Source organism: Phyllobates terribilis, unplaced genomic scaffold, assembly GCF_046119375.1.
Source record: "Phyllobates terribilis strain yellow unplaced genomic scaffold, ASM4611937v1 Scaffold_5__5_contigs__length_657084704, whole genome shotgun sequence".
NCBI lineage: Eukaryota > Metazoa > Chordata > Amphibia > Anura > Dendrobatidae > Phyllobates > Phyllobates terribilis.
In genome coordinates this window covers 253,364,466-253,389,115 of record NW_027362765.1, presented here as the reverse complement: position 1 = coordinate 253,389,115, position 24,650 = coordinate 253,364,466, and the positions used below count along the sequence as shown (strand labels likewise).

At 42.8% G+C, this 24,650-nt stretch overlaps 1 long non-coding RNA gene across 1 annotated transcript; it reads left to right on the top strand.

Annotated features, from left to right (window-relative positions):
• The first annotated feature begins 805 nt into the window (after window positions 1–805).
• Window positions 806–21,538, top strand: LOC141271102 (uncharacterized). The gene is made up of 3 exons (XR_012321833.1): window positions 806–1,688; window positions 18,397–18,507; window positions 20,598–21,538. It is a non-coding gene; the product is annotated as an uncharacterized lncRNA (long non-coding RNA).
• The last annotated feature ends 3,112 nt before the right edge of the window (window positions 21,539–24,650 follow it).

Below are 24,650 nucleotides of genomic sequence, written 5' to 3'. Positions count from 1 at the left end.
GTACAGTGGCACCTATCACCCAGAGGTTTCCATGGACTTTACTGGGCTCCACAGGATGGAACTGCTTAGTTTACTACACCATGTCTTTTTTATAAATGTATCCTGGCCAAAGAGAGGCCAAAATACATGGTAATCCCTCATTTATGACCATACACATTTATAGCGGATTTTGCAGTTTAGCAATTACAATTGACTTCACCTATGAAGATAAGGCTTTTAGTAGAGGAACTGTGACAGCCACAGCACTGGTTTGTAATTATGAGATCACTTCTTTGATTCATTGCTTGTTTTGTGATCCAGGAGAATGGTATTTCAGGGTGTAGCCTCATTTACATGCAACACAATATGTGGGTGGACGCAGATCTTCTGTTACATAATTATTAGACTTCACAACGTAAATTACAAGGCTGCGTTTCATAACACAGCAACTAGTTTTAGTCCTTGTTTTATCGTCTTTGGCTTGGTTCACACGTCCAGTTGTCATCCATTTGTAAAAAATCCAGTATTAGGAAAAAAAAATGTGATTCACTACAAACTGAATAAAAACGGTGTTCTGGGCACGCCCAGTGCTAAAATACGGATTACGTAACAGATGACCATCAGTTATGATCCACTTCCCTTAGGCTTCAAAGTTAAGAAGAAACAGATACAGTTGCAATTTGTGTTTTGTTTTTTTTATCAAAACAATAAGTTGTGCAGACGTTTTTTGATCCAAAAAATTGATAACAGCTGGATAAGGCTATGTTCACACGTTGCGTTTTTGCTGCGTTTTTTTAAGCCAATTTTAAGCTGCGTTTTAAAGTATTAGCAAAAGCTACGAGATTTCAGAAATCTCATGCACACACCCTGTTTTTTTTCCCAATTGATTTGGCAAACGGCTGCGTTTTTGCAAACTGCTGCGTTTTTGCAAACTGCAGCATGTCACTTCTTTCAATGTTTTTTTCACCTGTAGAAAGCAATGGGTAAGTGCAAAAACGCTACAAAAACGTAGCAAAAAACGCCGGTATCAGGCTTTGCTGCGTTTTTGGTGCAAAAACCTAAGGAAGTTGCATCATCATTTTTTGGGGGGCACTAAACTTTATCAGTATGCACAAGAGACAATAGAAATGCAGCAAATACGCAGCAAAAACCGCAACAAAAACTCAAAACCTGCTTTTTTGAAGCTGCTTCTTTACAGTCAAGAGAGCAGATTTGCCTATGAAAAAAAAATGTGGCAAAAACGCAACGTGTTAACATTACTTTAGGCTATGGTCATGTAAGGGTGTGTGAATGCCTGCACACGCTCTGCATTACTCCCTGATAAAACAGGTACATGTGTAATATATGGTATATGTATCGTGGTGGAATAATGTAAATGTGAGTTATTGTATTGTGACTAAAACTGAACTGATAGAAAAGTTAAGTAAAGTTCTTTTGATTGAAAAGAAAACAGAGCCTGAATGTGATTGTCGGCATACAGCTGCATCCTGTGTCAGACTGAAGAACATTGGGACCACCAGAGGATTTGATTCTGAGGGCCCACCTTTCTCCATCACTCAAGAGACCCATAGCAGCTGCAAGGTTTGCACTATGAACTCTCCTGAAGTAGAAGCCAGGGCCCACCGGAGGATTCTCTGGTTCTCTGGTGGGCCAGTCCAATTCTGGCTGCATCTGGAATCCTGAAGCTGATGGGATCCTCCAGGAAAACCGTAAGTTTTGTGTAGTACACACAGACCACACGTCACACTGGACATTATTTGTTATTTTTTGGGGGACAGTGTGTGGGTCCACAGCAACAACCCCTCGCCACAACTACCACCCTGCACCCCTCACAGTCACACGATCAGTATTTCGTCAGTATTTGACATCAGTATTTGTAAGCCAAAACTAGGTGAGGAACAATCAGAGAAAAAGTGTAATAGAAACACGTCACCAATTTTTCATTTTTGTCCCACTCGTGGTTTTGGCTTCCAAATACTGATAGTGTGACCGTAGCGTTACAGTCAAACTTTAGGACATTTATGTCTCCAAATGAATGGATCCCATGTTGGCACATTTTATTTCCATTCTTGTCATAGCTAAACTTATACAAAAATGAAAATAACTACAGGACCTGTAAACGTAGCCTTACACAGGAGATAGACTTGATTACAAGACTTTAAGTTTACTTTTCTTGTTTTATACAAAAACTTGGGTGTATTCACATTATGACGCATTTCAGCATTTTTACCACGATTTCTGCAAAACTGCGCCAAGAGCATAATTGTGCTACACAATCATTGATTAAATAATCTATTGATCTATAACAATTTTATCACAGCAATTTTCTTGTTTTTGATTACAGTAATAAACTTTGTGCACACGGGCATGTAGTGAATATGTGGATTGATAGCCGAATCCACAAAGATACGGTGTCTAGTGCTACTGTCTATCTAGCCTACCCCTTATCCCATTGCTGAATGCATGCCTTCTTTAAGATGCATATATAGAACATATTACCTCACATAGACACCACAAGGCAGCTGGCAAAGTACCTACATACCTGTAGGGAGTCTGTATGTCATTGTACAGAGCCTGTGTATGCAGCTTTGTACAACCCCTGGCAAAAATTATGGAATCACCGGACTCGGAGGATGTTCATCCAGTTGTTTACTGTTGTTGAAAAAAAGCAGATCACAGACATGGCACAAAACTAAAGTCATTTCAAATGGCAACTTTATGGCTTTAAGAAACACTAAAAGAAATCAAGATAAAAAGTGTGGTACTCAGTAAGGGTAATTTTTTTCAGACCAAGCAGAGGGAAAAAATTATGGAATCACTCAATTCTGAGGAAAAAATTATGGAATCATGAAAAACAAACACACAAAAGAACACTTCAATACATCACTAGTATTTTGTTGCACCACCTCTGGCTTTAATAACAGCTTGCAGTCTCTGAGGCATGGACTTAATGAGTGACAAACAGTACTCTTCATCAATCTGGCTCCAACTTTCTCTGATGGTTGTTGCCAGATCAGCTTTGCAGGTTGGAGCCTTGTCATGGACCATTTTCTTCAACTTCCACCAAAGATTTTCAATTGGATTGAGATCCGGACTATTTGCAGGCCATGACATTGACCTTATGTATCTTCTTATAAGGAATGTTTTCACAGTTTTTGCTCTATGGCAGGATGCATTATCATCTTGAAAAATGATGTAATCATCCCCAAACATCCTTTCAATTGATGGGATAAGAAAACTGTCCAAAATATCAATGTAAACTTGGGCATTTATTGAAGATGTAATGACAGCCATCTCCCCAGTGCCTTTACCTGACATGCCGCCCCATATCATCAATGACTGTGGAAATTTGCATGCTCTCTTCATGCAGTCATCTTTATAAATCTCATTGGAACGGCACCAAACAAAAGTTCCAGCATCATCACCTTGCCCAATGCAGATTCGCGATTCATTACTGAATATGACTTTCATCCAGTCATCCACAATCCACGATTGCCTTTCCTTAGCCCATTGTAACCTTGTTTTCTTCTGTTTAGGTGTTAATGATGGCTTTTGTTTAGCTTTTCTGTATGTAAATACCATTTCCTTTGGGCGGTTTCTTACAGTTCAGTCACAGACATTGACTCCAGTTTCCTCCCATTCATTCCTCATTTGTTTTGTTATACATTTCCTGTTTTGGATACATATTGCTTTAAGTTTCCGGTCTTGACGCTTTCATGTCTTCCTTGGTCTACCAGTATGTTTGTCTTTAACAACCTTCCCATGTTGTTTGTATTTGGTTCACATTTTAGACTTGGTTCACATTTTAGACACAGCTGAGTGTGAACAACCAACATCTTTTGCAACATTGCGTGATGATTTACCTTCTTTTAAGAGCTTGATAATCCTCTCCTTTGTTTCAATTGACATCTCTCGTGTTGGAGCCATGATTCATGTCAGTCCACTTGGTGCAACAGCTCTCCAAGGTGTGATCACTCCTTTTTAGATGCAGACTAACGAGCAGATCTAATTTGATGCAGGTGTTAGTTTTGGAAATGAAAATTTACAGGATGATTCCATAATTTTTTCCCCAGATTTGAGTGATTCCATAATTTTTTCCCTCTGCTTGGTCTGAAAAAAATTACCCTTACTGAGTACCACATTTTTTATCTTGATTTCTTTTAGCGTTTCTTAAAGCCATAAAGTTGCCATTTGAAATTACTTTAGTTTTGTGCCTTGTCTGTGATCTGCTTTTTTTCAACAACATTAAACAACTGAATGAACATCCTCCGAGCCCGGTGATTCCATAATTTTTGCCAGGGGTTGTAATGTACACAAGCCCTCACATTGACAAAGGGATTTTAGTAATAAATGACATGACATGGATCAAAAAAGATTGTTCAGTGGAATCTACCACCTAATGGTCCCATGAGCATGTATGTTCTCCTTCTAACCTTTAAATAGAGAAGTCGTTTCTATGTTGCCATGTTTTATTTTATCATCCCTATATAAGTGATTATTAAAGAGATTATTATTACATTACTATTAATAGTAGATGTACTATCATTAACAAGCATCAGTGCAAATCAGTAGGTACCGCTTTGTACACAGTGCAAACATGTAAGTTTGTATAGCCTTATAATACCAGTGTAAAAGGATGGCTTTCATCATTCTCATCTTTGTTCTGGTTTATTATTCAAGATATTCAACTAACAAGATCAATAGCAGCAGCAAAGAAAACAATACAAAGATGGGGAATGGGAGGAGGGAACGGGGTGTAAATAAAGGGGAGAAAGTTAAGAAGTAGGTTGATTGACATAGGCTATATCCAGAATATGGAATCTAATATTGGATTAGTAATATTTAGAATTTGTTTCCTGTTGCTGAGGATAATGACATCACAGTACACACATTGGTGCCTATCCACAATGAACCTTAAGCCCCCCACATACATTAGACTAACGTTGGATGGACCTGACGATATTAATGGATTCGGTTGACAGTGTAATGTGTATGAGGACCTCTGATAGATGAGGGGAGTTAAGGATCAACCATATCCGATTTCAAATTGCAGATCCGATCCTTTTGTTCTTTAATAGATGAGCAGCCACTAGTCATGTCTGGCAGCAGCTCTTTTAGAGAACACTGGAGTGCTCAGCAGAGCTAGAGCTCCTTTGTATGGAAGAGTCAGGCGAGACAGCTGTTAGCCGATCATTAAGCCAGTTCTAAAGTGTATGGGTAGCTTAAAGGGAATCTGTCACCCCCTGGCACTTATGTGACCTCTAATATGAGCATACAGGTGATAGAAATGTAAATCTATACCTACCTGCATGCCTCATATTAGAGGTCTTGTTGCTGTGAAATGTCTTTTTATTCAGTCAACTCTCTAATGCCTGCAGGCCGGGGCCTGGAAGAAATCCCGCCTCCTGTGTGAATTATAATGTTTTCCCCCTCCCCTGCATGTCACAGTGCTCTGTGATGCGCAGCTGCAGGAGCCAAATCCAGGCACTGTGACATGCAGGGGAGGGGGGAAACATTATAATTCACACAGGAGGCGGGGATTTCTTCCAGTCCCCGGGACTGGAACACATCAGAAACTTGTAGGAATAAAAAGACATTTCACAGCAACAAGACCTCTAATTAATATGAGGCATACAGGTAAGTATAGATTTACATTTCTATCACCTGTATGCCCATATTAGAGGTCAGATAAGTGCCAGGGGGTGACAGATTTCCTATAAGTGTCTAATTTTTCTATGTCAGATACTTAGAAATGGGAACCCATGCAATCACAAGAACAAATAGGATATATAAACCCTAAGATGTTTCATTGGTAGGATTGGAACTCATGATTCGAGATTGGAGAACCCAAACAGTAAAGTTCGAGATCCGTACTGAACACCTACTGTTCTGGCAACGGACCCTGAATGCAGACTTCACCAGGAAGTCCGTGTTACTGTTTGGGTTTGGCAAACCGAACATCGGGTGTTCCTCGCGCTGTCATCTGCACATCTGCATGACAGTGCGAGAAACACCGGCGGCTCTAATCGATGGTAAGATTAATACCTCCGGTCAGAGCGCTGCGGTTCCCTCGTGTGGGAATAAGGGCTCGAACATCGGGTGTTTGCCACGCTGTCATGTGCGTGACAGCATGACAAACACTTCCTCGGATCGATGGTAAGATTAATACCACCGGTCAGAGAAATGAGGATCCCACGTTGATGATCACAGTGTGAGCCCGCAGATGTGATCGGAGGTAAAATTTTACCTCCAGTCACAGGCATCGGCAAATGGGACTACTACACCCATCAGCCTACGCACCGATAACGGCAAGAGCAGGCATGGATGATGGGTGTATTCATCACCTGGCTCCTGTGCTATGAATAAATAAGTTTAAAAAATGGCGTGGGTTCCCATATATTTTTGATAACCAGACAGGCAAAAGTGACAGCTGCGGGCTGCAACCCTCTGCTGTCAGCTTTAGCAAGGCTTGTTATCAAGAATAGAGGAGTCCCCACGCCGTTTTTTTAATTATTTAAAGAAATAATTAAAAAAAAAAAATCTTTAGATGCACCAATTCTGGCGCTTTGCCCGGCTCTCCCCATTGCCCTGTGGGGGTGGCAAGTGGGGTAATATTTGTGGGGTTGATGTCACCTTTGTATTGTCCGTTAGTAATGGAAAGGCGTCTATAATATTTAAAAATAACAAACACAGTTATACTCATCTAACACCTAATCTCCAATTCCCTCATCTCCTTTAAGAAAGCAGAAATAGAAAACAACAATATCCTTCATATGTCCGAAGTTCTGTCCCACGTCGTAATCCAAGTCTGGGATAAATCGTTCTCAACAGGGACGGTGCCAAGATGCGACCGTCCCAACTGAAAACCACTGAGGAATGAGCTGCTGCGAGCTCAGCCTCAGTGACTAGCGGTGAGATCACCTATAGCGGCCGGGCTGGGAACGCAGCCTCAGGTTAAGTGCCCACGTAGCGTTTTTGTAGCATTTTTACGGATACGAAAACGCCGCAAAAACGCTTGTAAAACAGTCTGCCATGCAAAGCAATGTGAATTCGGATGTGCTGTGCACATGATGCGCTAATTTGCGCGCCGAATTCGCATTGTGTTGCAGCATGACCATTTCTACCGCGATTACGCTGCAAATTCTCGGCCATTGAGGAACACTGAAACGCAGCAAACCCGCAGGTATATGTGAATTTGCTGCGTTTCAATTAAATTCAATAGCTGCGAATTTTCAGCGTAATCGCGGTGCGTGTGGTACCCGGGATGAAGAGGAGACTACAACTCCTCTTCATTCCGGCTACCACACGGTGAAAAAAAGAAATAAAAAAGTTAAAAATAAACAAAACCTGTATATTCACCTCACCTCACGTCTTATGGACGCCTCTCCATTACTAACCTGTGGGATTAATGTCACCAGACAATACAAAGGTGACATCAACCCCACAAATATTACCCCACTTGCCATCGCCACAGGGCAATGGTGAGAGCCGGCAAAGCGCCAGGATTTGCGCATTTAATAGATGCACCTTTTCTGGGGCGGCTGCGGGCTGAAATTTTTAGGCTGGGGGGCCAATATCCATGGCCCCTTATCAGCCTGTGAATACCAGCCCCCAGCTGTCTGCTTTAGCTTGGCTGGTTGTTAAAAATGAGGGGGGACCCCACACCGTTTTTTTAATTATTTCTTTAAATAACCTTAAGTTACGTCCGGTCACAGCTGTGGGCTCACGCTGTCATTTGACAGCATGGGAACCGCAGCGCTCAGACCGGTGGTATTAATCTTACCACCGATCAGAGGCAGTGTTAGCCGCGCTGTCATGCACATGGCACACACCCAATGTTCGGGCCCCCATTCATGCGATTGGGGTCCATTTTCGGGCACTGTTCTGGTGTTCGGCTGAACCTGCCGGACCTGAACAGTCAGAGGTTTGCCCATCACTACTCGTGATCTGATGAATGAAAGGAAGCATTAACCCTATGCTAATATGGAACCCAATGCTTAACGTGAGCACGTTTTCTTGAGTAAATAATTGTTTCTTAAATAGTTCTGCCAATTCAATATATATGTATATATCCACTAATCAGCCATAACATAAAAACCACCTTGTGTAGGTCCCCCTCCTGCCACCAAAGGGTCTGTGGCACTTTTAATGTGTCCCATGGAATCTTGCACCACAAGTCAGAAGCAAATCATTTAAGTCATCAGGTGGAGCCTGCATGGATTGGATGCACATTATTGAGCTTTGGGATCCCATCATTCTGTTGTTGGTTCACAGGTTGTCCTTTCTTGGGTGATCTTTGAAAGATAATATCCACCGATTTCCAGAATCACCCCATAAGAACTGCAGTTTTAGAGACGCTCTGAGTTGTCTAGACGCGACTGTTCAGCTCTTATCTAACTCATCCAATACACAATAATTACGTATATCTGTAAAGGTTCTAATTAAAGATCTATTGTTTTGTCTAAAGTTCCTAGGAAGAATCTATCTCCATTGAAAGAAACCTTGTATGTAGTTTCTTCTGCTGCCACACTCCCTCATATTTAACCCCTATTTATTGCTAACATACAAACATTCAGTTAATAGCAATCACTTCTACACAGTTAGAAAATGTAAAGATGAGGGGAGAGTAAACTATTGATTTACCTGGATGATTCAGAGGTAAACATGAACTCTGAGTGTAAGTAAAGAACTGATACTCATTGTCAGCCCGCAGCTGGGGATGTCTCCTACATCTGATAATTGAGTCATGTTGTTTAACCCTTCCCCGCATTAGAATATGAATAAACGTTCCAGGCTATGGTCTGCAAGTGTGGAGAAGGCTCAGGAGTCAGCATTTGTGTCTAACAGCCCAGTCACTGCAGTTACCCATTTATATGCCAGTCAGTTTAAATTTCAATTACAAATGGTAATAAAAAAGTCCTGACCAATTGGTGAAATTACTGCTGCAAATTTTTTGGGGTATGCCTCTATCAGCTTTGCATATGTAGAGACTGAAATTTTAACCTATTCTTCTTTGCAAACTAGCTCTAGCTCAGTAAGATTGTACGGTGAGCATCTATGAACAATAGTTTTCAATTCTTGCCACAGATGCTAAATAGGATTTAGGTCTGGACTTAGACTGGGCCATTCAAGCATATGAATATGCTTTGATCTAAACCATTCATTGTATGACAATATGTTTATGGTTGTTGTCCTGCTGGCAGATGAACCAGCTTAAACTCTTTTACAGCCTCTAACAAGTTTTTTTCCAGGATTGCCCTGTATTTAGTACCATTAATCTTCTAATCAACTCTGACCAGCTTCCCAGGCACTCCTGGATAAAATCATCCCCACAGTATGATGCTGCCGCCACCATGTTTGATGGTGGGGATGGTGTTTTCCGGGTGATGTGCAGTGTTAGTTTTCCACTACACATAGCGTTTTGAATTTAGCCCAAGAAGTTCTACTTTGGTCTCATCTGACCAGAGCACCTTCTTCCACATGCTAGTTGTGTCCCCTACATAGCTTTTTGCAAACTGCAAATAGAACCTGTCATAGAGAAAAATTAAAATCCATAAGACATCACCATAGAGGGGACATATCCCCCCACTCACATCGAACATGGGATTAATTAGAACAAGGGAAGTTAGAGAGAGAGAGCTAACACCTCATCTCCACTGAAGAAGCGGTCCTCTGCAGTGTCCAGGTAATAAAACAGGAGATTCCCTGGAGAAAAGACGATGAGGCTGAGATTTGTTTATGCACTGGAGGAGATCTTCCCCTGTAAAGAGCTTCCTTTGTCAAATAACACTGGAAAATTGCAGGTAGACAGTTCAGTGCCAGTGGTCAGTGATGAATATTTGGGTTTGTAACAATCCGATATGTGATATAGCTTTTCAGTGGCGGAACGAAGGGACGAACAGAACGCATTCACTCATATCACTGTAGGGCCATTAGATCCCCTCTAACTTAATAATTGTCCAATGGATGGTGTTATATATGATTTTTTTCATCTCAATAAAAAGATAAAATCGCAATGCTGATAATGATGACAATTTCTCCCGCCTGGTATCTCAAGGGGCGAAGATATTCTGTAAATTGGGGGATCTCATAAAATTCTAACAGACCCAGCACATTCCACAGCCAGCCCCCATATGAACCCATCAAGGGGAGGTATGTGGGCGCAATCTTGAGTTAATAAAAAACAGTATTTGGGTTTGGGTCATTCCAGGAAGACATAGTTTGCTGTAAGAATGTTCCATTTTCCCAGTTGGAATGCTTCCCTCCGTTAAGCTCTGAGCCATTTCCGTGAGATAGGTTTAGTAATTTTCCTTCGTTATTCCTTTTTATTTCATGTAACTGTATATAATCGTATGGTTTGTTCCCATTTTTTTATAATTTTTGTATATTTTTTATAAACACTATCTATCTTTCTGGATTAAATATATAAAATTTAATAGCTCTTTTCCACTTGCTCTGTAAACTGCACTCCAAGTTAAAGTCCCATAGATGGACTAAGTAAAAAAAAAGTTAAAAAGAAGATTAAAGATATTATTAAAAAAAATAATTAAAAAATAAAGAACAAAAATGATTACACCAATAAATACACATATTCATTTAAAAACAAAAATAAACAAAAAAAAAGTACACATATTTAGTATTGCTGCGTCCAGAACGACCAGATCTATAGAACTGTTGTAGCACCCTGAGGACTCGGCTGCTACAGGGGTATTGCACCTCACTCCAGAGGTGTGGTATTCCACTCCCGGGTAAGGATGGAGTGTGGGACTGAGCTCAGTAGGCTGCATGCACTACATACATCCCATTTCCGGGGTACAGAACTACGGTACTCCCACCAGTATATGTGCAGGTACGACAGCGTCTGTCCCTGGCTGGAGTGGGAGGGGGGTGGAACATCCCAGTAGTGTAGGGGCAGATAGGGGGAGTACTCTGGGTAAAGCTAGGAGCTCATTGGGTGCTAGTCACCTGGGCTCACACATAGAGGGAGTATATATGGTGGGCACCATCTTAGGACAGGGTCCTTTTTAGCAGGGAAGCTCAGCCAGGAGGGCTGACAGGGAGCTGTGGCTCCGGCTGGGCCCAGCTCCAGAGCCAAGCCTGCAGAGGAGAGAGGAGAAAGAAAGGACCCAGAGAGAAAGACAGAGGGAACCCCAAGAACCCAGAAACAGACCAGAAAGGGTGAAGGGTTGGCGGACACGGGTACTGGAACCCGAACTGGTGGAGGCCACTTATCCTCAGCCAGGAACCGGAGGTCGTGGTCAAGATTTGCCACGAACCTCACCAAATCCACCAGAAAGGCACACCAAGCATAGGGTCAGGGAACCCAGAGGAGGTTTGACCACTAAGAGACCCGAGGGAGCCGGCCAAAGGTGGATCCCTGGTGGGAATGGCCAGAGACAGAGCGAGAGAAGGGAGCTCAGGACCACGCTCCGGAACTGCCTGGGGGTTAGCCGAGTCCAGGACCTGGTGGACGCAGCACGGCTCGGGTGGTCACTCAAGGCCAGAGTGACTGAGAGAACAACCGTGAGTAAAAAACCCTGAAACTGCACCTCAAGTCTCTGACTCTCCTTTCTACAACATAACTACACCCATCATCCACACCTGCTGCCCTGAGGCCATACCCCTCCCGTTGGGGGTTATACCATCACTGCTGCACATATACCACCGGCCTCAGCGGACTGTTCTGCAGCGGCGGCTTCAAAGCCGCACTCAACGGGTGGCGTAGTCGATCAAGTTAACATCTACTGCCATAGACTGCCACTTAGTTTGACACCCTGGGCACGGACCGGGTCACCGCCACAAGGACTACTACCCCTACTCAGATCCGGCTCCGGGTATCCCCTGAACATGGCCCAGGGGGTGCGTCACTGTCACACTAGTTAACCCCTACATGGAATTCCGTAAGAAAAAAAAGTAACAAAAAATTATGGTTTTTCATCATACCGCTGGAAAGAAAATGGAATAAAACACGATCAAAAAGACGAATATAAATTAAAATGGTACCACTGAAAACGTCATACTTGATAAAGACCGGCGAAGGGTCGAAACGTTCTAATCTGGTGGAATAAACTATGTCAGGGAAATATTGAGGAATATTGAAAATGTTCTTCCACATTTCCCTGACACAGATATTGACCATTCCTCTCAAAACTCTCTTCACCCCCTCCCTTATCCATCTTTTGAGAGCTGACAGTCCAGAGATGACAAGCTACAGTGTCTTCCTGCAAATTATCACCCACAGCCAAAAGGCCTTACACAAACATATTTTTTCTACATAATTATTTCATTATTTTTATTGTAGAATTTTTTTTTTTTTTTTTTATTGTGCAGAAGCGACAAAACATTAAATAAATTACATAAATGTGGTATTGCTCTAATCGTACTGACCCGAAGAATAAAGATGCCTTATCACTTTTACCACACGGTGAACAACATTAACAAAAAAGAAAACAATCGCTGAGTTACTAGATTTTGTTCATTCGGCCTCCCAAAAATCAGAATAGAAACATGACTGTGCTGGAATAAATCTAGAAAAATAATAGCTCTCAAAAAAACGTTGTTGTTTTTTTTTTTACAAAAACAAGGTTTTTTGAGTATGTGACAGCAGCCACACATTAAAAAAACACTATAAATCTTGTATCGCTTAAATCACACTGACCCGAAGAATAAAGTTGTCTAATCACTTATACTGCACGGTGGACAGGCGGAAAAAATAAACAAAAGCAATACTTCACCTGCTGTTGATTTGTTTATTCTGCCTCCCAAAGATTACAGTAAGACTCTGTTCACATTTATCCTGCACTCTACGCTGACCACTTACACCGGGGTTTCCATGTAACTATATCTTAACTATGAAAAATTTGTGGCTAAAGCAGCATTTTTGTGGGAAAAGGTAAAATTTTCATGTTTACCTTCCACATTGTTTTAATTCATGTGAAGCACCTGAAGAGTCAATAAACTTCTTGAATTTGGTTTTGAGGACCTTGAGGGATGTAGTTTTTAGAATGGTGTGACTTTTGGGCATTTTCTGTCATATAGGACCCCCAAAGTCACTTCAAATGTGCTGTGGTCCCTAAAAAAATTGGTTTTGTAAATTTTGCTGGAAAAATGGAAAATTGCTGATAAACTTTTAACCCTTCTAACTTCCTAACAAAAAAAAAATATTTTTAAAAAATGATGCTAATGTAAACTACACATAGGAGAAATGTTATTTATTAATCCTTTTGTGTGATATAACTATCTAATTTAAGGGCATGGCCTAACAAGGTCATCATAGCTGGCAGACCCGGAGAGCCTCCTCCCTCTCCTAGCCTCCTAAATGTTGCGATCGGTATAGATCGCGGCATTTAGGGGGTTAAATGGCCCGGGTCAGTGCGGGCACTGCTCCTGGACGTGACAGCTGGAGCTCAGTTATCACTTACACTGAGCTCCTGGTAGATATCGTGCGGAAACTTCTTCTGTGCTAACATGATCGCCATGTAAAAGGGTGACCTTGACAGTCATGTGCTTCTCCCTTGATTAGAAAAATGGTTGTAACCTGTGTCTACAAAAAAGTGTTTTATTATGCATAGAACCTTATAGGCACCAAGGTACACGGTTAATTTTTTGCTATAATATCTGGATGACTCGATGTGTTGTGATAAATGTATTAGATATAGGGAAAGGATGAGCTTAGTACAAAGGACATAGGTTTAGATTTAGCGATAAGATAGGATTGGGAACAGTGCATCAGTGGGCGCAATAAGTTCAGAAAGTAGACAGGTCTAGGAGAGAAACAGTTAATGTGTTCAGAAACAGCCCCCGTGAGAGAGGGGCAAGGCCTGTTAACAAAGGGGAGCACTTCCTGGTTAGTGCCGTTAAAGTGAGAGATTAGATGTAGAGATAGTAGTAGTTGGAGGTCTGAGGGCACGAGGAGCACAGGCTGTTCAGTACCAAGAGAACGTCAGCAATAAACTCTTAGTAGACATTCCTGGAACGTCTGGGGCCTACGGTAAAACTGAAACACTGAGAAGCATGCCTCAGTATCTTCCTAGGAGAGGGAGTCGGACGGGGAATCGCATATGGGAGTTGGGACAGGACTCATGTAAGCTGCAGAGTCAGATGGAGTATCCTGGGAGCGAGAGATGCCAGATCAGAAACAGATAGCTCAGGGCGAGCTATGGACTTTGAAAACGGAAAAGTTTGTGCCCAATACTGCGTGTTTCAATATAATGAAAATTAATGGACAGTTAAGTAAACTTCTTTATTATAAAACGAATTGGATGTCCCTTGATGTATGTGCGGCGGCTCGTGAAGTCGAAGAACCGGAGAGAGCAGAGGCCTGCAACTAAAATATGAGTGTTACGCACCACATGCATAACACAGGAGAAAAGGCACACCATTTATTTGTGGGATGCCAGGGTGTGGGAGAACAACAGGCTCTTGCCCATGACTACCGCACTGTTCACCTTACAGCTATGACATAAGTTTACGTAATAGGTCGTGAAGGGGTTAATGTTCCTGTGCTCCTTTGATGTTGCTGCAGCATCAGAGAGTGCAAATTTCTGGCAGCAGTGTAACTATGCTGGTCGCTCGGTTTATCTATCACTAGGTTTTTTGTCCTATGAAAATACCATTATTTAGGGACAGACATCTTGATTCCAGCGATGTGTCACTTAATGGGTTGCTTTCTGCAGCTTTGATAAAAATCACTGTTTTATCTGCTGCAGATCTACCAGTTCTCTAAATGCTGAGCTGCGTATAACCCCACCCACACCTCAGATTGATAGCTTTCTATTTAAACTGTGCATTGGCAGAAAGCTGCCAATCAGTGGTGGGATTATGCAGGACTCATGAATATGGAGTATGGAGGACTACACAGCAGCAAGTTTACTACTTTAGCAGCCCAGTGAGTGACACATCGCTTTAATCGGGGTTTATCTCTTCATTATGCTACAATGTTATACAGTAGTATGGGGCTGCTCAAATCTGTGATTATTTTGTCATGCCAATTTGGCATGAAAAAACAATCACAGAATGCTGTGAGTGCATCTGAAATTTGCATCACGCACACCCATACAAGTATATCAGTCTGTGTGAAACATCGGACTGCACACAGATGTCATCCAAGTGCAGTCTGACATCTGCGGACAGAAACAATGGAGAAGATAGAGAACTTAAGCTCTCCGACTTCTCCTCACCTGTGCTCCGATTCTCGCTGACACTCACATCAAACTCTGACAGAGTGTCTTTAGCATAATTGGCCCGATTCTTTTTCATGAGAGAATCGACAGCGATGTGACCTCAGACTTAGGGCTCTTTCACATGTCAGTGTGTCCGGTATGTGTGGTGACAGTTTCCACACGTACCGGAGACACATACACACGCAGACCCATTCAAATCTATGGGTCTGGGCACATGTCAGTGTGTTTCCATTGTCTGCATGCTCCACACGCTGACATGTCTGTTTTTTTGTGTCTGCATAGTCCGGAAAAGTGTCTCACACTGAACACACACGAATGACATCCGTGTGTCATCAGTTTGACAGGTACCGGCGCCTGGGAATAAGTGCTACAGTTAGCGCTGTTCCCAAACGCCGGAAGCTGAACACTGCCCTCATCATGGTTCCTGCCGGCGCTACGATCAGCACCAGCATGGACAATGATGAGGGTAGTAGTAGTCTGCTCCCCCAGTGTTCCTGTGTAAAAATAAGGATAAAATAATAAAATCCTCATACTCACCAGACCAGAGATGTCCCCCGTTGTAATCCTCTGACAGCTGACGCCGAGGAGCCGGGGATAATGAGCGGCTCTGGAGCTGCGCTCAGTGAGTGACAGGACACCGCTCCTGAGCTCAGCTCTGGAGCGGGTCATTCTCCCCGGTGTCAGTATAGCGCTGATTCCCAGGCGCCGGTCCGTGTAATCCTGATGCGGCACACGGGCGGCACATGGTTGCCACAGGTGTGACACACACGGACACACGGGTCACGGATATCTCCAGTATCATTTTTTCCGGTAGCGGAAATATATACGGACGTATGAAACTGGCCTTAACCTGATAAATGCCTTATAAATGGCGATGTGTGGAGCACTGTTCTAACTGCCTATCAGCTCCCCGCACCCCCTCCCATGACACGATCGTGGGTGCCAATGGGTTGCCATGATAGCCGAGGGTCTTCTGAAGATGTCATGGCGTAATGAGGATGCTGTGTCATGATGGTTCTCCGTTGAAGTCCAGCCAGCAGGATTTCACAGGAGAATGATTTTTGCTGTGCCATACTGTGGCCTAACAAATGCAGTGGAAATTTCAAACAAAATGTTTTTAAGAATTAAAAAAAAAAACTGTATATAAAAGTTTGAATCACTCATCTTTTCCTCCCATCAAGAAAAAAATAATAAAAAAAACAATATGCCTGTTATCATCACATCCATAAAAGTCTGGTCTATCAAAATCTACAATTAATTAACTAGTTTGGTAAAAGTCGTAAAGAGAAAAAAAATTCATAACACCAGAACTGCAGTTCTTCAAACACTGCAACAGGAGATTAAAACATTGTATCCACTCCAAAATGGTATCAATAAAAACATCTGCTCAGCTTGCAAAAAAACAAGCTCTCACATAGCTCCCTCAAAAGAAAAATAAATACGTTTCAAAGAATCATATTGCCAGGTTATCCTTACTGCATAACAAACGCCGTAAAAACAAAACCCAAAAAACAAGTGTTGAATTGTGGGGTTTTTCCCCCCATTTTCAAATACATCACATAGTAAAATGGATGGCGTCATTCAAAAGTGCAACTTGTTGGCAAAAAAATTAAGCCCCCAGATGGCTATATCGACGGAAAAATAAAAAAGTTATTGCTCTTGGAAAAAGGGGTTGGAAAAAACAAAAACACAAAAATGGAATATCGCCCTGTCGACAAGGGGTTAAGTCTTCCCACTTATAGAATTATATAAAATTCTGCAGAAAGGTCACACAGGCCAAAAAGACAACAGTTATCTTAGGGCTCGTTCACATGGCTTTATTTTCAATCTGAGAGCGGTCAGTGAAAAAAGAACAGCACAAACACATCATGAGGACCAATGTTATTTAATGGGGCAATGCAAATGAGCGATTTATTTCACTCAAAGAATCTGCATGTGAAAAAAATCGCAGCATCCACTAGTTTCTTCTGTGTGTCGAATAAGATTTATCCATTCACGTATATAAGTGCGCGAAAAAACAGAGCCACAGTATAGCATCCATTATTTTTTTTATGAATACATTGCAATTCTGTAACATAAGAAACTGTAAATGGTCCTGCAATTTATTAATTGCTACTTCTGCAAAAAAAAACAACAAAAAAAAACAACACAAAACAGATTGTATATAGACTGCACACAGATGACAAGTGAGAAAAAAATCGTTCGGGTTTTCTGGATGAAACTGATGATTTTTTATACACTTGTGTGAACCTGGCCTTAGGAAGAAATTTATATCATACAAAATGCTGTACAAAACAGCAGTGGGGAAGCTAGGGTGTGTTTGGTGTACTCCGTCACTATGGTTTCTTTCATGTGTGGTTAGCAGCTTTATTGTCATCGTTTCCCATGGTATTATGATAGTAGGTTCAAAGATTCAACAACACTTGTGTGTTCCCCGCCTGTTCTAAAATAACGACTAGCTCTAAAAGTGTTAATATCTGTCTATATTTGTTGTCATCAGAGCTAAACTAAAAAGAGAAAAGAACAAATAATACACTGCACCCAAATAGAAAGCTCTATATATGATGGTGCTACAATCTGTTGTGGTAATCGTTATGTAAAAGTGTTTAAAAATCGCAAAATTTTGGCGCAACTCAGAGTTGCATCTACATTTTGTGACTTTTGGCGTTTACACACCAGTTTCTCTCAGCTATGCGGGACAGGGGCACAACGGGGGATGTGATGCCACAACCAGTGTATTTTATGACTAGCTGTGGTGTTCTGTACTTCAGGAATCTCACTCCAATCAAGAAGGGAGTGACATTTCTGGCATAATGTACAGAGGTGTACTCCACTTGTCAGACACTCCAGATTCATGAAGAAGAGTGTACCTCTTCATGAATCAGGAGTGTCTGGCTTCAAAACACCCCCTCATCAAGACCATCGTTGTTCAAGGGCCCTATGTCTTAAAAGTTCCCATGTTGTTTTTTAATGGGGATCTTTCTTCTAGTACACCAAGTAACCAAAAGAATAAGGTGGGGCTTCATATGAGCATAGATGTGCCTGGTACTGCAGCTCGGAAATTGCCACTTGTCACAGTACAAGTAATTGATACACGTTATTAGAGGGAATGTGTATTTTTATTTTTTTTATAAATGTTTATGTTACCCAATGCCAAAATTTGGAAGAACAGTTTACTGTGGCAAATTAGGACTTTTCTTCCTAAAGAAACACACAGTAAGCATTTCTGTTACAGGGCCGCCAACAGAGCATTACTGCCCTTACTGGTTTATGGGGCCTGGGGAGCAGAAACCGGTTCAGTAACTGAATGTGCGTCCTCAATCTATTGCTGTGCAGGAAGCCACCGGTAAGGAGAAACTTTTTTTTTCTTTTTGTACTGAAAGCCGCAATATGGGGGCAGGATGGAGATGCATGGGACAGGATGGTGACACATGGGGCAAGATAGGAGATCATATGGGGCAGGATGGAAACACAGGGGGCAGGATGGAGACACAGGAGGCAGGATGGAGACACAGGGGGCAGGATAGGAGATCATATGGGGTAGGATAGGAGATCATATGGGACAGGATGGAGACATGAGGCAGGATGGAGACACATGGGGCAGGTGAGAGACACAAGGGGCAGGATGGAGACACAAGGGGCAGGACAGGAGATCACATGGGTCAGGATGGAGACACATGGGGCAGGATGGAGACACATGGGGCAAGATACACATTGGGCAAGATGTAGACACGTGGGGCAAGATGTAGACACGTGGGGCAAGATGTAGACACGTGGGGCAGGATGGAAACACATGGGGCAGGATGGAGACACATGGGGCAGGATGGGAGATCATATGGGGCAGGATGGGAGATCATATGGGGTAGGATGGGAGATCATATGGGGCAGGATGGGAGATCATATGGGGCAGGATGGGAGATCATATGGGGCCAGGATGGGGAATGTTATTACAGTAAGGGGTCAGGACAAGACCGGTTTGGACTAAAAAGCGGCCCTGGCACACAAAATTCACCAGCCCACATACAATAAATATCCTCAACCCAAATCGCAGAACACTGACCGGTCGTGTCGAATTTTGCTTTACTTGTTACACCACTTGCTTAAACATGTTAGATAACCACTTTAGAGGGCTTTTCCACTACTCGGGCACCCTCTTCTTAATCCGAATGTTTTCCCCTTTTAAAAAGCGGTGTCAGCACTCGGATCGTGTACCAGCATTACGTCATATGATCCCTGTAGCCTATCAGCGCTGGCTTCACTTTACCCACCTTCAGACGTATCACATACATTCAGAGGAAGAGAGAGCAGCACATCTATATCTCACAGGCTGAGCACAGACAGCTATCCACCAACCGGCTGCAGGTCGGACACTGTATAGATGGAGCCTGTGTCTGGGCTGACGCCGTATAAAGGGAGGCTGTGTGGGGGCTCATACGATATATAAGGGATGTCAGCATACTTAATTCTGCTCAATATTAAGAGATACAATTAATATAAAATAACTATAATTAATAGGTTTATATAAATATCGAGTAGAATTAATTTCAGCCTATTGCTTCGGTCCTCCACAACAGTCACGGTCTCTCATGTGGCCCCTCGGGAAAATTAACTGCCCACCCCTGGATTAAGGGAATTATTGCGCTTGTTACACATCAGTTCTGTAGATGCACTCACTAATTAGACTTAGGGCAACTTTAAAATATGTAACAAGTTTATTTTACAGGCTTCTGGAGAAAGACACAATGTCAGTCATTCAAGGGTTAATTCTTTGGAACACTGAGAGGGACTTTCTAACCAATGAAGCACCAGTAATAAACACCTGTGGTAACTACGGCAACTGTGCTGATGTCATAAACACATATAGCATATATGTAAAAGAAGATTCCGGAACCACAGGTCATTCAGCCGTATGAGGTGCCGTACTTGATGTGTCTGGAGACTTGGAGCTTCATCACTCCACAGTCTATAAGGGAGGAAGGGGATACCGCCTAGCCAGCCAGATCAGCCATACCGCCCAGCCAGCCAGATCAGCCATACCGCCTAACCAGCCAAATCAAACTAACCCTAAGGATCAATGAGGTGACAGATGTTGCAGCCAAATCTCCATCACGTCTGGTACTAGCCGCCTTCACCTTTATGTGTACGGCCTGGATAGGTCACATTAGGCTTCTCCATACAGTGTGTAGCATCGGCGTTTCTGGCCCCTACCAGGCAGAGACGCCGTCCTTCTCACCTCCCCGCTCCCCGCGCAGCGTCCTCCTGCGCTTCTCTTCCTGCTGCTGCCGGCGCGCGCAGCTTCCCGGGCACTGTGCTTAGGGCGCGCGCGCGCTCCCTCTCTCTTAAATAGGCGAGGGTCCTCCCATATATAAGGCAACTCCTCCAAAATGGAGGTGCCCGAGCCAAAGTTGATGCACAGCATACTTATCTCTGCTTCAGCCCTCAGGTCCAGTTGCCAGCCTGACTACTGTTCCAGTCCGCCAGTCTGACTACTCTCCAGCCCGACAGTCTGCCTTCCGTTCTGCCCGCCATTCTAACTATAGGCAAGTCTGCCTGCTTACCAGGAAGCACTTGCCAGTTGCCTGCCAGCTACCTGCCGTGCCTGCTAGTCCGCTCACCTGGGAGCACTCGCCTGTTACCTGCCTGTTCCTGCCTGTTACCTGCCTGCTACCTGCCGTTCCTGCTAGCTCACTCACCTGGGAGCACTCGCCTGTTACCTGCCTGTTACCTGATAGCCTACCTGGAGGCTCCTGCTGTCACTTGCCGTGACCACCCGTTTGTTACCTAGAGACTTCAACCTGCTCTGCCGTCACGTGCCGTGACCACCCGTCAACTATCCAGAGCCTTCTGCCTGCCTGTTGTGTCCATCCGCTATACCGGTCAGTCCCAGTCTGCTGACCCGTGGGAGCCACCTGCTCTCTTACAAGGTCGTCCCCAGAGTGGCACCTGGTCCCTCTGCTCGGTCCCTCCCTGGTCACGGAGTCGTTAGCCGCCGTACAACCAGGGTCGGTCTGAGTTGATACTTAGTCACGCCCCTCTGGGTCCCTCCTTGCACCGCGGCACAGAGGTTCCACCACCCGGATCCGTAACACAGTGCTCACACAGGGCACCTGTTTTGACCTTCTCCATTACTGTCTGTTTTCGGTTGATATAATGTGTAATCTGTGCGACTGTGTGATGTCACTACTGTCATATCTATAGTGGATGTATATTATATCTCACTGTAAATATGATACAATGTACAAATTTTGGTACAATTTGCTGTTAAATATTGGCATTAACCTTCTAAGCCCAAGGGAAGGGCAGTCCTCTAGCCATGGTTCCCTAGAGGTTTCCTCCACAGGGGGTTTTCCTCTCCTGAGTGCTGAAGGATGATTCTTCGTGAGTCGGAAGATTGCTTTTTTCAGTGTCTTTTTAATAGCAATTGGCTGATTCTAAATTTCAGACACTGAATGAAATAATAATAATGTGATTTGTAATAAAATTCAGTCAATTTAACATCCAATAAATGTGTTTTGTGCGTTTCTTTCACAAACTTGGGTTAATGGGATTTTCTTGGGAATCAGGACAAGCATCTATGATCAAGCCATGAAGCCAGAAATGCACTCTTCCTTGCATTCAGATAATGGGGGCAGAGTATAGTTGGAACTGAAATTTAGCCCTGGCATTTAAGAGCACACAGGCCCACTTGCTATGAAGTAAATGTGATATATGTTCGTCAACTTTTGTGTATTGCTCAAGATATATATCACATTTAGGCCACGTTCACACATTCAGTATTTGGTCAGTATTTTACATCAGTATTTGCAAAAACCTACAAGAAGCAAAATGAACATAGACGCCGCTCTAAATAAATGAAAAGCAAAAGTGCATTTAAATAAATTAGAGTTCTTAGGAACACTGTTTTTAATCAAAAATAGTATGAAAGCTATCCCAACATGACAAGGTGAACCCATTCGGGAGAGTCCTACTCTGTCTAATATTAAAAACCTTACCATGTGTCAAAGTCGACCTCAGTGTGTGAATAAGGGCAGACAAAGAAGCGGGTCCCGAACTGTGGACACCAACCAAGGGAAGCTTTTTAAATATATTATCCAGCTCTAGGGAAGGGAAGCCACACCCTGGTTTGCACAGAATGCAAAAAAACACAAAGAAAAAAACACAAAATTTGAGCTTGGTTTAAGTTGGTATACATGCAGCACATAAATGCATGTTTCACAATATTCTGTGAATTTTATATTTGTAAGCCAAAACCAGGAGAGGGACAATCAGAGGAAAGGCATAATAGAAACACGTGCACCACTTCTGTATTTATCACCCACTCCTGGTTTTGGTTTACAAATACTAATATAAAATACTGACCAAATACTGAATGTGTGAATGTCGCCTACAGGATACAAACTGCTGTGAAGCCAGAATAACACTATGTGAAATTTAAAGGGAACCTGTCAGGTCAGGTAACTCTATTTACCTGCAGATATAGGGTTAATCTGCAGGTTATTAGCATTAGAAAGGTACCCATCTGCTGTACTGAAAGTACAGCAACTGGGACAGAATAAACTATTTCTCCCAGAAGCCACTTTCAGTGCCCACAGCAATTACAGTCACAGCTCACAGCAGTGAGACCGCCAGCTGTAAGCACACCCCAGCACTTTGACTGACAGTCGGATTTGCACTGATGCACAGCCGGCTGTCAGTCAAGGGAGGAACGCAGCAAGCACAAAAGTGACCTCACTATCAGATGCATGGCTGGTCTCTGCTCCCCTGTTCTCTCCCTACAATGCACAATGGAACCAAATTTTTTTTTATTAGGGAGCTATAAGGGTTAAAAGTTGACCAGCGATTTCTCATTTTTCCAACAAAATTTACACACATCACATTTGAAGTCACTTTGAGGGATCTTTATGACAGAAAATACCCAAAAGTTACACCATTCTAAAAACTGCACCCCTCAAGGTGCTCAAAACCACATTCAAGAACTTTATTAACCCTTCAGGTGCTTCACAGGAATTTTTGGAATGTGAAAGAAAAAAATGAACATTTAACTTTTTTCACAAAAATGTTACTTTAGACCCAATTTTTTTTATTTTCGCATGGGTAACACGAAAAATGGACCCCAAAATTTGTTGTGCAATTTCCCTTGGGCATGCAGATACCCCATATGTGGGGAAAAACCACTGTTTGGGTGCACGGCAGGGTTCGGAAGGGAAGGAGCGCCATTTGACTTTTTGATTGTAAAATTTGCTTGAATAATTAGCGGACGCCATGTTGCATTTGGAGAGCCCCTGGTGTCTAAACAGTGGAAACCCCCCAAGTGACACCATTTTGGAAACTAGATTCATCAGGGAACTTATCTAGATGTGTGGTGAGCACCTTGAACCCCCAGGTGCATCACAGAAGTTTATAACATTGAGCCGTGAAAATAAAATTTTCACATTTTTACTACAAAAATGTTTTTCAGCCCCCACTTTTGCATTTTCATAAGGGTAACAGGAGAAATTGCACCATGCAAATTGTTGTGCAATTTCTCCTGAGTAAGCAGATACCCCATATGTGGGGGAAAACCACTGCTTGGGCGCACGGCAGGGTTCGGAAGGGAAGGAGCGCCATTTGACTTTTTGATTGTAAAATTTGCTTGAATAATTAGCAGATGTGCCCCTGATGTGCCTAAACAGTGGAAACCACCCACAAGTGACACCATTTTGGAAACTAGACCCCTCAGGGAACTTATCTAGATGTGGTAAGCACCTTGATCCCCCAAGTGCTTCATAGAAGTTTATAACATTGAGCCGTAAAAATAAAATTTGCACATTTTTCCCACAAAAATGTATTTCAGCCCCCAATTTTGCATTTTCATAAGGGTAACAGCAGAAATTGCACCATTCAATTTGTTGTGCAATTTCTCCTGAGTAAGCAGATACCCCATATGTGGGGGAAAACCACTGCTTGGGCATATGGCAGGGTTCGGAAGGGAAGGAGCACCATTTGACTTTTTGATTGTAAAATTTGCTTGAATAATTAGCGGATGTGCCCCTGATGTGTCTAAACATTGGAAACCCCCCACAAGTGACACCATTTTGGAAACTAGACCCCTCAGGGAACTTATCTAGATGTAGGGTGAGCACCTTGAACCCCCAAGTCCTTTACAGAAGTTTATAACATGAAGCCGTGAAAATAAAAAAATCTAACTTTTTCCACAAAAATGATGTTTTAGCCCCAATTTTTTTATTTTCACAAGGGTAAGAAGAGTAAATGGACCCCAAAAACTTTTGTGCAATTTCTCCTGAGTACGCTAATACCCCATATGTGGGGAAAATACAGTGTTTTGGCGCACGGCAGAGTTCAGAAGGGAAGGAGCACTGTGTGACTTTTTGAATGCAAAATTGTCTGGAATCGAGAGCGGACGCCATGTCGCGTTTGGAGAGCCCCTGATGTGCCTAAATAGTGGAAACCCTCCCCACAAGTGACCTCATTTTGGAAACTACACCCCTC